This window comes from Elephas maximus, chromosome 4, assembly GCF_024166365.1.
Source record: "Elephas maximus indicus isolate mEleMax1 chromosome 4, mEleMax1 primary haplotype, whole genome shotgun sequence".
In the NCBI taxonomy this organism is placed as follows: domain Eukaryota; kingdom Metazoa; phylum Chordata; class Mammalia; order Proboscidea; family Elephantidae; genus Elephas; species Elephas maximus.
This window is the reverse complement of record NC_064822.1, coordinates 147497356-147512722: the sequence shown is the minus strand read 5'-3', so window position 1 is coordinate 147512722 and position 15367 is coordinate 147497356. Positions and strand designations below refer to the sequence as shown.

Here is a 15367-nt window from a genome sequence, read left to right as displayed (position 1 = left end):
TTTGGACAAATAAATAAAAGTAATTTAGAATATTACTAAATCATATAAAGTATGTTTGCAAGTATACATGTTCAGTATTTACCAATATGATTTCTCCTTGATTGTCCTATAAAAATTATCTGTACAGTTGCAATCGTATGCATGTCAGATTTAGAGAAGCTCTTACATCAATTTTCAATTTCCAAATGGCAGGCTAATTAGTTTTATATATCTTATCTTTTTTGGGATGGAAAATCTATTGTTCTATTTTTTTTGTCTCAGAAACTGACATTCATTCAGAGAGAAGAAAAAGAAAAAGAATGACAAGATCTCCATCTCTTGGCTCCCTTTCCTACCCCTCCTGCTCTTCCTCAGGCCCCCAGGACTGTGCCCTGGCCAGGGTGAGGTAGCAGGACAGACAGCCCCTCTCAGATGAGGTCATCAACACTGAGGGACATCTCCTCAATAGAGTCGTTGTAGAAGGTCTCGGTATCCTGAAGAGTCCGCTTGTCTTCCTCTGTCATCATGTTAATACCCACACCTTCACGGCCCAAACGTCCACCACTACCAATTCTCTGGGTATAGTTTTTCCTCTTAGTGGGAAGGTCATAGTTGATGACTAAAGAAACCTGCTGCACATTAATGTCTCTGGCCAGTAGGTCAATGGTAATCAGTACCCTGCTAGAACCAGAACGGAACTCCCTTATGTTCCCATCTTGTTCCTTTTGGTCCATATCTCCAAGTATGGCGGAGACAACAAAGTCTCGGGTGTGCATCTTTCTAGTGAGCCAATCAACCTTCCTCTGGGTGTTAATGAAGATGACTGCCTGGATGATGGTCAAGATTTCATACAAATTACACAGTGTGTCCAGCTTCTACACCTCATGTTCTTCACATTGATGTAGAATTGGCAGATACCCTCCAGGGTCAATTCTTTCTTCTTGACAAGAATCTGAATGGGGTCCCTCATGAACTTCTTGGTCACCTAAGCACATCAGAAGGCGTAGTAGCTGATAGCAAAACTACCTGGGTGCTGCTGTTGAGCTTTTGGAATATGTCATAGATCTGTTCTTGGAATCCACAGCTTAACATTTCATCAGCTTCATCCAGTACAAACATCTCAATGTATTTGGGATACAGGTATATTCAATTAAGCTTATCAAACACACAGCCTCAGGTATCCACAATGATATGGGGAGCCTCCAACTGCAGCTTCTGCACTTCAGCACTCACATTGGTGCCCCCATGTAGGTATGGCAGGAGGCACCCATGTAATCTCCTAATGCCATCATAACCTTCTGTATCTGCTGGGCCAGTTCTTGAGTGGGAGCCAGGACCAAGACCTGGGTAACCTTTAGATCCAATTCAATCTGCTGCAGAATTGATATGGCAAAAAGTGGCAGTTTTCCCAGCCCCAGACTGAGCTTGAGAGATCACAGCATAACCCTTGATAGAAGGAAGAATGGCTCACTGCTGGATGGCAGAGGGCCTCTTAAAACCATAGGAATAGATGCCTTGGAGCAGGGACTCTGAGAGTGTCCTGTCATTGAAGTTGTCAACAATCTCATTCCAGTTACACTCTATGATACCTTTGGGCTCCATCCCACTGGGACCATTTCCTCTGGATCAGGTATCTTGACTCACAGACACTATCCTTAGAAACTAGGCTATTATTTTGACTGCTATGGAATAGTTCACATTTGATTAAGCCCTACATGCTATTCATTGGGTAAGCATAAAGATTTTTTAATTATATGAAGTAAGGTCATATTAGGCTTTGACAGGGAAGATAGTAGACAATCTTTCCTGTTAATCTTATTCAGTGGTATTTACATACAGTATTTTTACAGATTGTTTCATCTCATATCTTCAGAAGAGGAGAAGTCAAGGTAGAGTGTTTTTTATCTTGTTCCACCACTAGGTAAGAGGGAGCAGAAGAGAAGAAATTCTTAGCCAAACACTTCATAAGCTACTAAAGTAGCTCAATCACTCACTCCCTGCTTTTAAAATATGGAAGTGGAAGTGATATGAGGATTTTTTCTTTCTTCTCCTATAATGCACAGCACCTTTACACTGTGATCATTGCAAGACAAATCAGAAGAAAAAGAATAAAGTGGTGGCAGGGAAAATAGAAAAACAAACTAAGATTGATTACATAAAATAATCCTACCTCTCAAATTAGTTCAAGGAAACCTGGTGTTGCAATGGTTACGAGTTCGGTTGCTAGTTGAAAGGATGGTGGTTGAAACCCACACAGCAACTACACTGGAGAAATATCAGGTGGTCCACACCTATAAAGATTACAGCCACTCTGTCACATGCAGTCTCTATGAGTCAGAGTCAGTTTGAAGGCCCCCAACAACAAGAAGAAAATTTGTTCAGTTAAGCAGAGAAATACACCAGCAATTAATGACAAATATTTCTTTTTATATTTTTCCTGTCCTTAGTTTTCCTATGAAATGGAGACAAATGATCTAAATAATATATTGTATCTTAGTATGTCTTTTTTTCCCCCTGTTTAAAACAAACAATTTAAACAGAACAAAACAAAACAAAAATACACAAATAATATAACATCTTATCTGCAATGCCTGGGGTTGAGTTCAGAAGAATATTTTATTCATTTGCCAGATGTATGTGTGCCATGCCATTGTTGCCTAGAGTATACACTTTATGGGACATAATTTCTAGGATCTGCTCCAAGACCACATGGTCCAGGGGGTAAATGATTCTATGGTTGAATGTGATTCTTTTCTTGGATGGTCATAGTTAAGTTAGCTCACTAAAGGTGCTAGAAACATTATAATTTGATTAAAAAAACTTCTTTAACTTTGTTAATCCCACGTTTCTCAAACTTAGTTCTCTTTATGTTTGTTGTAGTGTGCTGTAGAATCATTTTCGACTCATACAGACCCTTTAGGACAGAGTACAACTGCCCCATAGGGTTTCCAAGACTGAAATCTTTAGGGGAGCAGATCATTAGGTCTTTTCTTTCACAGAGTGGCTGATGGGTTTAAACACCAACCTTTCAGTTAACAGTAGAGTGCTTAACCATTGCACCAGTAGGGCTCCTCTCTATATATTCTTCTCCCTATATCACTGTTTTCACAGTTAATATTATTCAACAGTAGATGATGGGACCTAGGGGTCAGACTGTCTAGTATCTAATTCTGGCTCTGCTACATGCTATGACCCATGAGTCTTTCAGTTTGTTGTATTGTGGGAGCTTGCATTTGCTGTGATTCTGGAAGCTATGCTACCAGTATAAAAACACCAGCAGGGTCACTCATGGTGGACAGATTTCAGCTGAGCTTCCAGATGAAGACAGACGAGGAAGAAGGACCCAGCAGTCTACTTCTGAAAAGAATTAGCCAGTGAAAACCATATGAATAGCAATGGAAAATTGTCTCATATAATGCTAGAATATGAGCCTCTAATGCTGGAAGGCACTCAAAAAATGGCGGGAGAAGAGCTGCCTTCTGAAGGTAGCACTGGCCTTGATGACATGGATGGAGTCAAGCTTTCGGGACCTTCATTTGCTGATGTGGCATGACTCAAAATGAGAAGAAACAGCTGCAAATGTCCATTAATAATTGGAACCTGGAACGTATGAAGTATGAATTTAGGAAAACTGAAATTGTCAAAAATGAAATGGAACACATAAACATCAATATGCTAGGCATTAGTGAGCTGAAATGGATTGGTACTGCCACTGTGAATCAGACAATCATATGGTATACTATGCCAGTAATGATGACTTTAAGAAGAATGGCATTGCATTCATCATCAAAAAGAACATTTCAAGATCTATCCTGAAGTACAACACTGACAGTGATAGGATAAAATGCATACACCCTCAAGAAAGATCAGTTAATATGATTATTGTTCAAATTTATGCACAAACCACTAAGGCCAAAGATGAAGAAATAGAAGATTTTTACCAAATTCTGCAGTCTGAAATTGATCAAACATGCAATCAGGATATATTGAAAATTACTGGTGATTGGAATGTGAAAGTTGGAAACAAAGAAGGATCAGTAGTTGGAAAATAAGGCCTTGGTGATAGAAACGATGCTGGAGATTGCGTGATAGAATTTTGCAAGACCAATGACTTCTTCATTGCAAATACACTTTTTTACCAACATAAATGGTGACTATACATTTTTTTTTTTTTTTATACATGTGGACTTTGCCAGATGGAATACACAGGAAACAAAATGACTGCATCTGGGGAAAGAGATGATGGAAAAGCTCAATATCATCAATCAGAACAAGGCCAGCGGACTGGTGTGGAAGAGATCATCAATTGCTCATATGTAATTTCAAGCTGAAGCTGAAGAAAATTAGAACAAGTCCATAAAGCCAAAGTATGACCTTGAATATATCCCATCTGAGTTTAGAGATCATCTCAAGAATAGATTCGACCCATTGAACACTAATGACTGAAGATCAGAAGAGTTGTGGAATGACATCAAGGACCTCATACATGAAGAAAGCAAGAGGTTATAAAAAAACAGGAAAGAAAGAAAAGGCCAAAACAAAAATCAGAAGAGACTCTAAAAGTTGCTCTTGAACTTCAGGAAGCTAAAGCAGAAGGAAGAAATGAAGTAAAAGAGCTGAAGAGATGATTTCAAAGGGCACTCAAGATGACAAAATGGAGTATTATAATGGCATGTGCAAAGAGCTGGAGATACAAAACCAAAAGGGAAGAACATGGTCAACATTTCTCAAGCTGCAGGAACTGAAGAAAAATTTCAAGCCTCAAGTTGCAATGTTAAGAATTCTATGGGAAAAAAATTAAACAACACAGGAAGCAGCAAAAAAATGGTGGAAGGAATACAGGGTCTCTATACTGAAAAGAATTGGTTGATGTTCCATTTCAGGAGGTAGCATATGATCAGGAACAGATGCTACTGAAGGAAGAAGTCCAAGCTTCACTGAAGGCATTGGTAAAAAATAAGGCTCCAAGAATTGACAGAATACCAATTGAGATGTTTCAGCAAACAGATGACGTGCTGGAAGTGCTCACTTATGTATACCAGGAAATTTGGAAGACAGGTACCTGGCCAACCAACTGGAAGAGATCTATATTTATGCCTATTTCCAAGAAAGGTGATCCAACTGAATGTGGAAATTATCGAACAATATAACTAATATATATGAATGGGCAACTGCCAAAAACTCAAGCCGGATTCAGAAGAGGGTGTGAAACTAGGGATATCCTTGCTGATGTTAGATGGATCCTGGCTGAAAGCAGAGCATACCAGAAATATGTTTACCTGTGTTTTATTGACTATGCAAAGGCTTTCGACTGTGTGGATCATAACAAATCATGGGTAACACTGGGAAGAATGGGAAATCCAGAACACTTAATTGTGCTCATGAAGAACCTGTACATTAACCAAAAGGCAGTCATTGGAACAGAATAAGGGAATACTGTGTGGTTTCAAGTCAGAAAAGGTTTGTGTCAGGGTTGTATCCTTTCACCATACCTATTCAATCTTTATGCTAAGCAAATAATTCAAGAAGCTGGACTATATGAAGAAGAATGGGGCATCAGGATGGGAGGAAGATTCATTAACAATCTGCATTATGCTGATGACAGACCCTGCTTGCTGAAAGTGAAGAGGACTTGAAGCATTTACTGATGAAAATCAAAGACCACATCCTTTAAAAAAAAAAAAAAAAATTTTTTTTTTTTTTACATCCTTTAGTCTGGATTAAACCTCGACATAAAGAAACCAATAATCCTCACAACTGGACCAATAAGCAACATCATGAAAAATGAAGAAAAGTTTGAAGTTGTCAAGGATTTCATTTTACTTGGATCCACAATCAACACCCATGGAAGCAGCAGTCACAAAATCAAAAGACCCTTTGCACTGGGCAAATCTGCTGCAAAAGACCTCTTTAAAGTGTCAAAAAGCAAAGATGTTGCCTTGAAGACTAAGGTGCGCCTGACCCAAGCCATGGTATTTTCAATCGCATCACATGCTTGTGAAAGCTAGATGATGAATAAGGAAGACCAAAGAAGAATCGACACCTTTGAATTGTGGCATTGGTGAAAAACGTTACATATACCATGAACTTTAAAAAGAACGAACAAATCTGTCTTGGAAGAAGTACTACCAGAATGCTCCTTAGAAGCAAGAATGGTGAGATAATGTCTCACATACTTTGGACGTATTATCAGGAAGGACCAGTCCCTGGAGAAGGACATCATGCTTGGCAAAGTAAAGGGTCAGCAAACAAGAGGAAGACCTTCAATGAGATAGACTGACACAGTGGCTGCAACAATGGACTCAAGAATAACAACGATTGTGAGGATGTCATAGGACTCATAGGTTTGCTGTCAGAACTGACTCGAGGGTACCTAAGGACAACAATATGGCAAGTTAAGTAAAAACGTTTTTAAATAGAGTTATTTTAAAGTAGCTTTAGATTCACTGGAAAGTTTACAGAAGTAATACTGAATAACCCGCTGCCATAGAGTTGATTCATAGAGGCCCTATAAGCCAAAGAACTGTCCCATAGGTTTCCTAGGCTATAAATCTTTATGGAAGCAGACTGCCACACCCTTATCCCACAATGTGGCTGGTGGGTTCGAATTGCAGATCATTTGATTCACAGCTGAGTGTTTAGTCACTGCCCCACCAGGGCTACTTAGAGGTTAAGACAGAGTTCTCATACACACATCATTCAGTTTTCCTTGTTGTTAACATCTTATGTTAGCATGACACATTTGTTACAATTATTGAACCAGTATTGATACATTATTACTAAGTAAAGCCCAAAATTTATTCAACTTTCCTTAGTATTTAAATAATGAGTTTTTTTTTTTTTAGTCCAAATATTCTATCCAGGTTACAAACAGTGCGTTTAGTCCTTATGTTTCCTGAGGCTCCTCTTGCTGTGACAGTTTCTCAGACTTCCCTTGTTTTTGATGACCTGCTTTGACAGTTTTCAGGATTACTGGTCAGGAATTTTGTAGAATGTCCCACATTTGGGTTTTGTCTGATATTCTTTTTTTTTTTTTTTACGGTTAGACTAGGATTATAAATTATGTTATATTTGGGGGAGTAAAGCCACAAACATAACATGTTGTTTTTATCACATCACTCAAGGGTACATGCTATCAACATGACATTGCTGTTGATGTTGATTGATCACCTGGCTTATATTTCCTGTCTTGATCTCACTGAGCTCTAGACTCATAAATATAACTGATTTCTTGTCTTTGCCTATGACCCACTTAGAGCAAATTTTGGGGAGAGATGTTAAGTTCTGTCCACTTGGTCAAACGCCATTTTGGCAAGATTATCCTTTCGTGATGGAGTTTTGGTTGACTATATTTGTATGGATCTATTTCTGGTTTTTATTCTTTTCCATTAATCAATGTATCTATTCTTTCACCAGTACCCCATTGTCTTGATTTCTGTAGCTTCAGAGTAAGTCTTGAAATCAGGTAGTATGAGTCCTCCAGCTTTGTACTTCTTCAGTGTTGTGTTGGCTATTCTAGTTTTTTTGCTTTCTGAGTAAAGTTTAGAATCGGTTTGTTGATCTCCCAAATATAGTTTGTCAGAATTTTGACTGGGACTGCTTTGAATCTATAAGTCAGGTTGGAAAGAATTGACATCTTAATACCGTTGAGTGTTCCTACCAATGAACATGGAAATAAATTTCATTTATTTAGCTCTTGTTTGATTTCATTCACGAGTCTTGTTATTTTCCACACATGAATTCCTTATATATTTTGTTAGATTTATACCTAAATATTTAATTTTTATGTGCTATTTAAAATTTTTAAGTTAATTTCAAATTCTTTTTTTGTTTTCTTTATTGCCAGTATATAGGAAAGCAGTTGAATTTTGTATGCCTGTTGCTATCAATTTCAACTCATAGTGACCCTGTAAGACAGAGTAGAGCTGCCCCATAGGGTTTCCAAGGAGCTGCTGGTGGATTCGAATGGCTGACCTTTGGATTAGCAGCCAAACTCTTAACCATTGCATATTAACATTTTATCCTGCAATCATGCTATGCTCATTTATTAGGAAATTTTTTTTTCTTGTTATTGGGATTTTCTGCATATACAATGTAATGTCATCTGTGAACAAAGATAGTTTTATTTCTTCCTTCCTGATTTGTATCCTGTATTTCCTTTCGTTGTTGCATTAGCTAGGACTTTTAGTACAATGTTGAACATGAGCCACAAGGGAGACAATTTCAGGATAAAGTGTCCATTTCTCACCATTAAAAATGAGGTTAGATGTGGATTTTTGTAGACATGCTTTAGCAGGTTGAGGAAGTTTTTATCTATCCCTAATTGCTGAGAGTTTTTGTCATAAATAGATGCCAAATAAGTTTTTTGCATCAGTTGATATAATGTGATTTTTATTTTCTAGCCTGTTGTTGTGGTAGATTATACTGATTGATTTCAAATGTTGAACCAGGCCTCTGTAACTGGAATAAAGCTCACTGGCTCATTGTGTATAATTCTTTTTATATATTGTTGGATTTGGTCTGTTAATATTTTGTTGAGGGCTTTCGCATCTATATTCATGAGAGGTATTGGGCTGTATGTAGTTTTGCTCTCTTTTAATGTACTTCTCTGGTTTTGATATTTGGGTAGTGGCCTCTTCATAGATAGAGTTTGGAAGGGCTCTTTTTGCATGTATTTTCTAAAAGACATTTTAGAGAACTGGGATCTTTTTTTTTTCTTTAAATGTTTGGTAAAATTCACCAAAAAAAAATCTGAGCCTGGTGATTTCTTTCTTTTTTTAGGGTATTAATTACTAAGTTTTTGAATAAATATATGCCTACTCAGATTATATAGTTCCTCTTGTGTGAGTTTTGGTAGTTTGTGTTTTTCAAGAAATTGGCCCATTTCATCTAAGTTATAAAATTTGTGGGCATAGAGTTGCTTGTAGCACTCCTTATCCTTTTAATGACCATGACATAATAAGGATGACCTCTCACTTCCGATGCTAATAATTAGATTCTTTTCTCTCTCTCTCTTTTTTTTTTTTTGGTTAGCCTAGTTAGAGGTTTATCAATTTTTTTATCTTTTCAAAGAACCAACTTTTGATTTCATCAATTCTCTCTCCCTGTTTCAATTTTATCGATTTCTGTTCTAATTTTTATTATTTCTTTCTTCTTTTTCAGAAGAAAGGCCTCAGGATCTGCCTCTAAAACTTCAGAGGTTTGAAAACCCTGTGGAGTGCAGTTCTTTACACTTAAATTGTTCTCCTTTCTCTTGTTTCCTAAGGCAGTAGCTTAGGTTATTGATTTTGACCTTATTTTCTAAGATATGTATTGAATGTATCGATTTTCCTCTAAGTACATCATTACATCTCACAAATTTTGATAAGTTGTATTCTCATTCTCTTTTAGCTTCAGATGTATTTTTTAACCCCCTGAGACTTCTTCTTTGACACGTGTGTAATTTAGAATTGTGTTATTTAATCTTCAAATATTTCTGGATTTTCCAACTATCTTTCTGTTATTGATTTCTAATTTAGTTTCATTGTGGTATGAGAACTAATTTTGAATGATTTCTATTCTTTTAAATTTGTTTAAACAAAGAGCTATCCCTTATCTTAAGAATAGAAAAAATAAACGATTTTTTCCACTTCCATTTATTCTTTCTCCAACTGTCTTCCTTTTGTTATGTAGACCCTAGTTTCTGGCGCATATCATTTTCCTTCTCCCTGAAAAACTTATTTTACTTTTCTGTCAGGGCAGATCTACTGGATTGGAAACCCTGTTTTTGTTTATCAAAATATGTCTTTGTTTTTCCTTCACTTTCGAACAATAATTTCCTTAGATGTAGACTTCTAGGTTGGTGGGGTTCTTTCTTATAATAATTTATTTTTCACTTCACTATCTTTTTACTTGCATAGTTTTTAGTGAGAAACCTACTATAATTCCTAACTTTGTTTCTCCCCAGGAATTTTTCATTCTTATGCTAGTCAATACTGAGCTTCCAGCCATTTTTCAAAATTACCGTTTTAGTAGTCCTAGCAGTTTATGACCCCACTGGCTTCTGCTACGTGGAAGCAGCAGATTTTTGTTGTGACTCTAAATTCACCTGCCTCTCCATATTTAAGGATGGCCATTTGCCTTAGGAAACCCTGATGGCGTAGTGGTTAAGTGCTACTGCTGCTAACCAAAAGTTTGGCAGTTTGAATCTACCAGGTGCTCCTTGGAAACTCTATGAGACAGTTCTACGCTATCCAAGGGGGTCATTATGAGTTGGAATCGACCTGACAGCAACAGGTTTGGGGTTTGGTTTGCCTTAAGACCTCAGATCTTTAAAAGGAACAAGAAAGGTTGTTTTATGTTCAGTTTGATCATCTTCTTCTTCTTATAACAATGGATGTGATGACTCCCAAGCTGTTTATATGTTGGAGCTGAAAGTGAACATTTTATGTATTTTTGTTACTTAAGTTTCCTCATGTATAATCGTAAGCAATAATAATACTTACCTCACAAGAAAAAAAAAAAAAAAACATGAGGATTACATGGATTAATAAATATAAGGTACCTAGATCAGTTCCTAAGGAGCTCTGATGGTACGGTGGTTATGTGCTCAGCTGATAACCAAAATGTTGGCAGTTTGAGCCCACTAGTCACTTCTTGAGAGAAAAATGTGGTAGTCTGTTTTCATAAAGATTACAGCTTTGGGAGAAAACTACAAAACACTACTGCAAGAAACCAAAAGAGATCTACATAAATGGAAAAACATACCATGCTCATGGAAATAGAAACTCAAGATTGTAAAAATGACAACTCTACCGAAAGTGATTTACAAATACAATGCAATCCTGATCCAAATACCAACAACATTCTTTAAAGAGATGGAAAAACTAATCATTAACTTTATATGGAAAGGGAAGAAGCCCCAGATAAGGAAAGCACTATTGAAGAAGAATAATGAAGTAGGAGAGCTCACACTACCTGACCACAGAACCTACTATACAGCTACAGTAGTCAAAACAGCCTGGTGCTGGTACAATGACACATACATGGCCAATGAAGCAGAATTGAGAACCCAGATGTAAATCCATCCACCTCTGGTCATTTGATTTTTGACAAGGGCCCAAAGTCCATCAAATGGGAGAAAAGACAGTCTTTTTAACAAATGGTGCTGACAAAACAGGATGTCCATCTGCAAAAAAAAAAAAATGAAACAGGACCCATACCTCACACCATATAAAAACTAACTCAAAATGGATCAAAGACCTAAATATAAAGCCAAAAACCATGAAGTTCATAGAAGAAAAAATAGGATCAATGCTAGAGACCCTAATACACGGCATTAACAGGATACAAACCACAACCAACAACACACAAGCTCCAGAGGATAAGCTAGATAACTGGAATCTTCTAAAAATTAAATACTTACGCTCATCAAAAGACTGCACCAAAAACTGGGAAAAATTTTTTGGCTATTACAAATCAGACAAAGGTCTAATCTCTAAATCTACAAGAAAATCCAACACCTTTAGAACAAAAAGACAATCCAATTAAGACATGGGCAAAGGGAATGAACAGACACTTCGCCACATAAGACATTCAAATGGCCAAAAGACACATGAGGAAATGCTCATGATCTCTAGCCATTAAACCAAAAACCAAGCCAAACTCATTGCCATTGAGTTGATTGCAACTCACAGCAACCCTACAGGACAGAATAGAACTGCACCATTGAGTTTCCAAGGAGCGCCTGGTGGATTTGAACTGCCTACCTTTTTATTAGCAGCTGTAGCACTTAATCACTATGCCACCAGGGTTTCCTTCTAGCCATTAGAGAAACGCAAATCAAAACCACTATGAGATACCATCTTGCTCCTGCATTACTGGCACAAATCAATAAAACAAGAAATAACAAATGTTGGAGAGGCTGAGGTGAGATCAGAACTCTTATGCACTGCTGGTGGAAATGCAAAATGATGAAACCATTTTGGAAAATGATGTGGTGCTTCCTTAGAAAGCTAGAAATAGAAATACCATATGATCCAGCAATCCTACTCCTAGGAATAAATCCTGGAGAAATAAGAGTTGTCACACGAATAGACATATGCACGCCCGTGTTCATTGCAGCATTGTTCACAATAGCAAAAAGAAGGAAACAATCTAGGGGCCCATCAACAGATGAATGGATAAACAAACTGGTACATACACACAATGGAGTATTATGCAATGATGAAGAACAATGATGAATCTGTGAAGTATCTCATAACATGAACGAATCTGAAGGGCATTATGCTCAGTGAAATAAGTCAATCACAAAAGGACAAATATTGTATGAGACCACTACTGTAAAAACTCACAAAAAGGTTTACATACAAAAAGAAACAATCTTTGATGGTTATGAGCCAGGGGAGTGGTGGGGATGAAATACACTTAATAGACAATAAATAAGTGGAAACTGTGGTAAAGGGTAAGACTGTACACAATACTGGTGAAGCCAGCACAACCTGTACAAGGCAAGGTCATGGTAGCTCCACAGACACATCCAAACTCCCTAAGGGACCAAGTTTCTGGGCTAAAGGCTATGGGAATCATGGTCTTGGAGAACAGCTAGCTCAATAGGGATAACGTAGTTTATAAAGAATATGTTCTACATTCTACTTTGGTGAGTAGCATCTGGGTGTCTTAAAAGCCTGTGAGGTTATCTAGGATACTCCACTGGTCTCACCCCTTCAGGAGCAAGGCAGAATGAAGAAAATTAAAAACACAAAGGGAAGATTAATCCAAAGGACTAATAGACTACATCTACCATGGCCTCCACCAGACTGAGTCCAGTACAACTAGATGGTGCTCAGCTACCACCACTGACTGCTCTGACAGGGATCACAATAGAGGGTCCCGGACAGAGCTTGAGAAAAATGTAGAACAAAATTCTAACTCAAAAAGAAAGACCAGATTCACTGGCCTGAGAGAGACTGCAGAAACGCTGAGAGTATGGCCCCCGGACACCCTTTCAGCTCAGTAATGAGGTCACTCCTGAGGTTCATCCTTCAACCAAGGGTTGAACAGACTCATAGAACAAAATAAGACTATAGGGGTGCACCAGCCCTGGGGCAGAGACTGGAAAGCAGGAAGGAACAGGAAAGCTGGCAATAGGGAACCCAGGGTTGAGAAGGGAGAGTATTGACATGTTGTGGGGTTGTTAACCGATGTCGTAGAACAACGCGTGTACTAACTGTTTGGTGAGAAACTAGTTTGTTCTGTAAATCTTCATCTAAAGTACAATTTTAAAAAACTAATTAATTAAGAAAAAAGTTTATAGCTTTGGAAACCTCATGGGGCAGGTCTACTTTGTCCTATAAGGTTGCTATGAGTCAGAATTGACTCAAAAGCAATGGGGTTTAGATCAGTTCCTGGCAATAAGTGCTCAGTAGCTGTTGACTATTATTAGCCAACACAACTTTTTCTTATGGTACCGTAAGCAATCACAGCAGTAAAAAGAAAGACCAGTTTATAAATGCAGACACATAATATTCACTAAAACAAACCAAGATTATGCTTTTATCAGTATATAACTAGAAATAAATTATTAATGTTATTAGATATACAGAATGATATCAGCATATTACTCAGGATGTGAGTAAATTAAATACATGAAAATATAGAGCTATTATAGCCTTGTAAACCAAACCCAGTGCCGTTGAGTCGATTCTGACTCAGTGACCCTACAGGACAGAGTAGAACCGCCCCATATAGTTTCCAAGGAGTGCCTGGAGGATTCGAAATGCCGACCCTTTGGTTGGCAGCCGTAGCACTGAACCACTATACCACCAGGGTTTCCTATAGCCTTGTAGGCTTCACTAAACCATGAAAAATATCAAACATAAAGCCAGTAATGTCCTGAGCTTTTCCTTTATATGGGGCAACATATTAGTGTGACTGAAGTCAAGTTGAGTTGATGCTTGGTTACTTGAAACGAGAATATCTACATGACACACATAACTTTAGATATTTCTATTCTTTTGTTTCACACACAGCTTAAATATAATCTGAGTACTTTTTGTGTTATCTTGTAAATAGTAAGATTTTAAGTGCACTCATTGCTTTCAAATAGAAAATAGCAGGACTTTCATGTATTATTTAAACTTTTCTAATGAAGAAATTAAAATTGAAAGGTACAATAAATCATGCACATAGTAAATAAGAGTTCAGCTTTTGAGCAAATGATTTCTAGATTTCATATCCAATGAATTATTTCATTTTGTTCCAAAAAAGAGATTATATCCTACTTCTGTGTTACAAAATTTCCCATACTTTATACACCATTTTTATCATCTTTTTCACTTTCACGTTATCCCTATTTCTATCCTGATTTATTCATTTAAAATAGCCAATCACTGACTTTTTTGGATTTGTCATCATTCATTATTAACTTTGCTAATAATACAGGAGTCCTTCAGCCACATATGCTAATTTTATCTTTTCATCTAGACCTCAGTGCTATTCAGTGCACAGTTTTCTTCCCTACATACATACTGCTACCTGAAGTGTAACACCAAGTAAATCTCTTCTTTTTCAGTTGTATGCTTTGCTGAAAATGAAGGTGTGTGACAGACTGGAAGGAATGTAGGCGCTGAGTCAGCTTTAGGTTCAGATTCAATTCCAGTCAACTATTAGATGAGTCACTTTTGTTGCAATTTTTTTTTTTTAGCAGTGGGTTAAAATTGCAATAATTGTAATGTGGCACTATGTTATGAGGAATATAAGAGAAATACATCTGTAAATTTGAGGAGTAGTCACTGGTACACAGTAAACAAGAAAAGGGAGAAAAAGACATAACATTTAGTATTCACCTATGGGTCAGTCAGTCAGATACTTTATATACATTTTGAATAATAATATCATAATGACCCATACAGTTATCTCAAGGATGATTGGTGGATGGACCAACAGATACAGGCACAGGATCATGCAGATTTGGGACTGAAGACTGTACTTCACTAAGACAGCTACATACAGTAGGGGACAGAATAGCTTCCCACAGAGGTCCCAGCTGCCAATGGAAAATACCTGATTTGGATAAAGTTTCCATCAGGACCCTTAAAAAAAAAAAAAAAGGCTGCTGTTGAGTTGGATTCAACTTAAAGCAACCTATAGGATAGAGCAGAACTGCTCACGGGGTTTCCAAGGAACAGCTGGTGGCTTCAAACTGCCCCCCCCTTTTTAATAATTTTTATTGTGCTTTAAGTGAAGGTTTACAAATCAAGTCAGTCTCTCACACAAAAACTTATATACACCTTGCTACATACTCCCAATTACTCTCCCCCTAATGAGACAGACCACGCCCTCCATCCACTCTCTCTTTTCGTGTCCATTCTGCCAGCCTCTAACCCCCTCTGCCCTCTCAACTCCCCTC

The 15367-nt window shown here is 37.5% G+C and overlaps 1 pseudogene; it reads right to left on the bottom strand.

The window, feature by feature from the left end:
* Nucleotides 1–407: 407 nt before the first annotated feature.
* Nucleotides 408–15367, bottom strand: part of LOC126076464 (eukaryotic initiation factor 4A-I-like) — an 85866-nt pseudogene continuing 70906 nt past the window's right edge.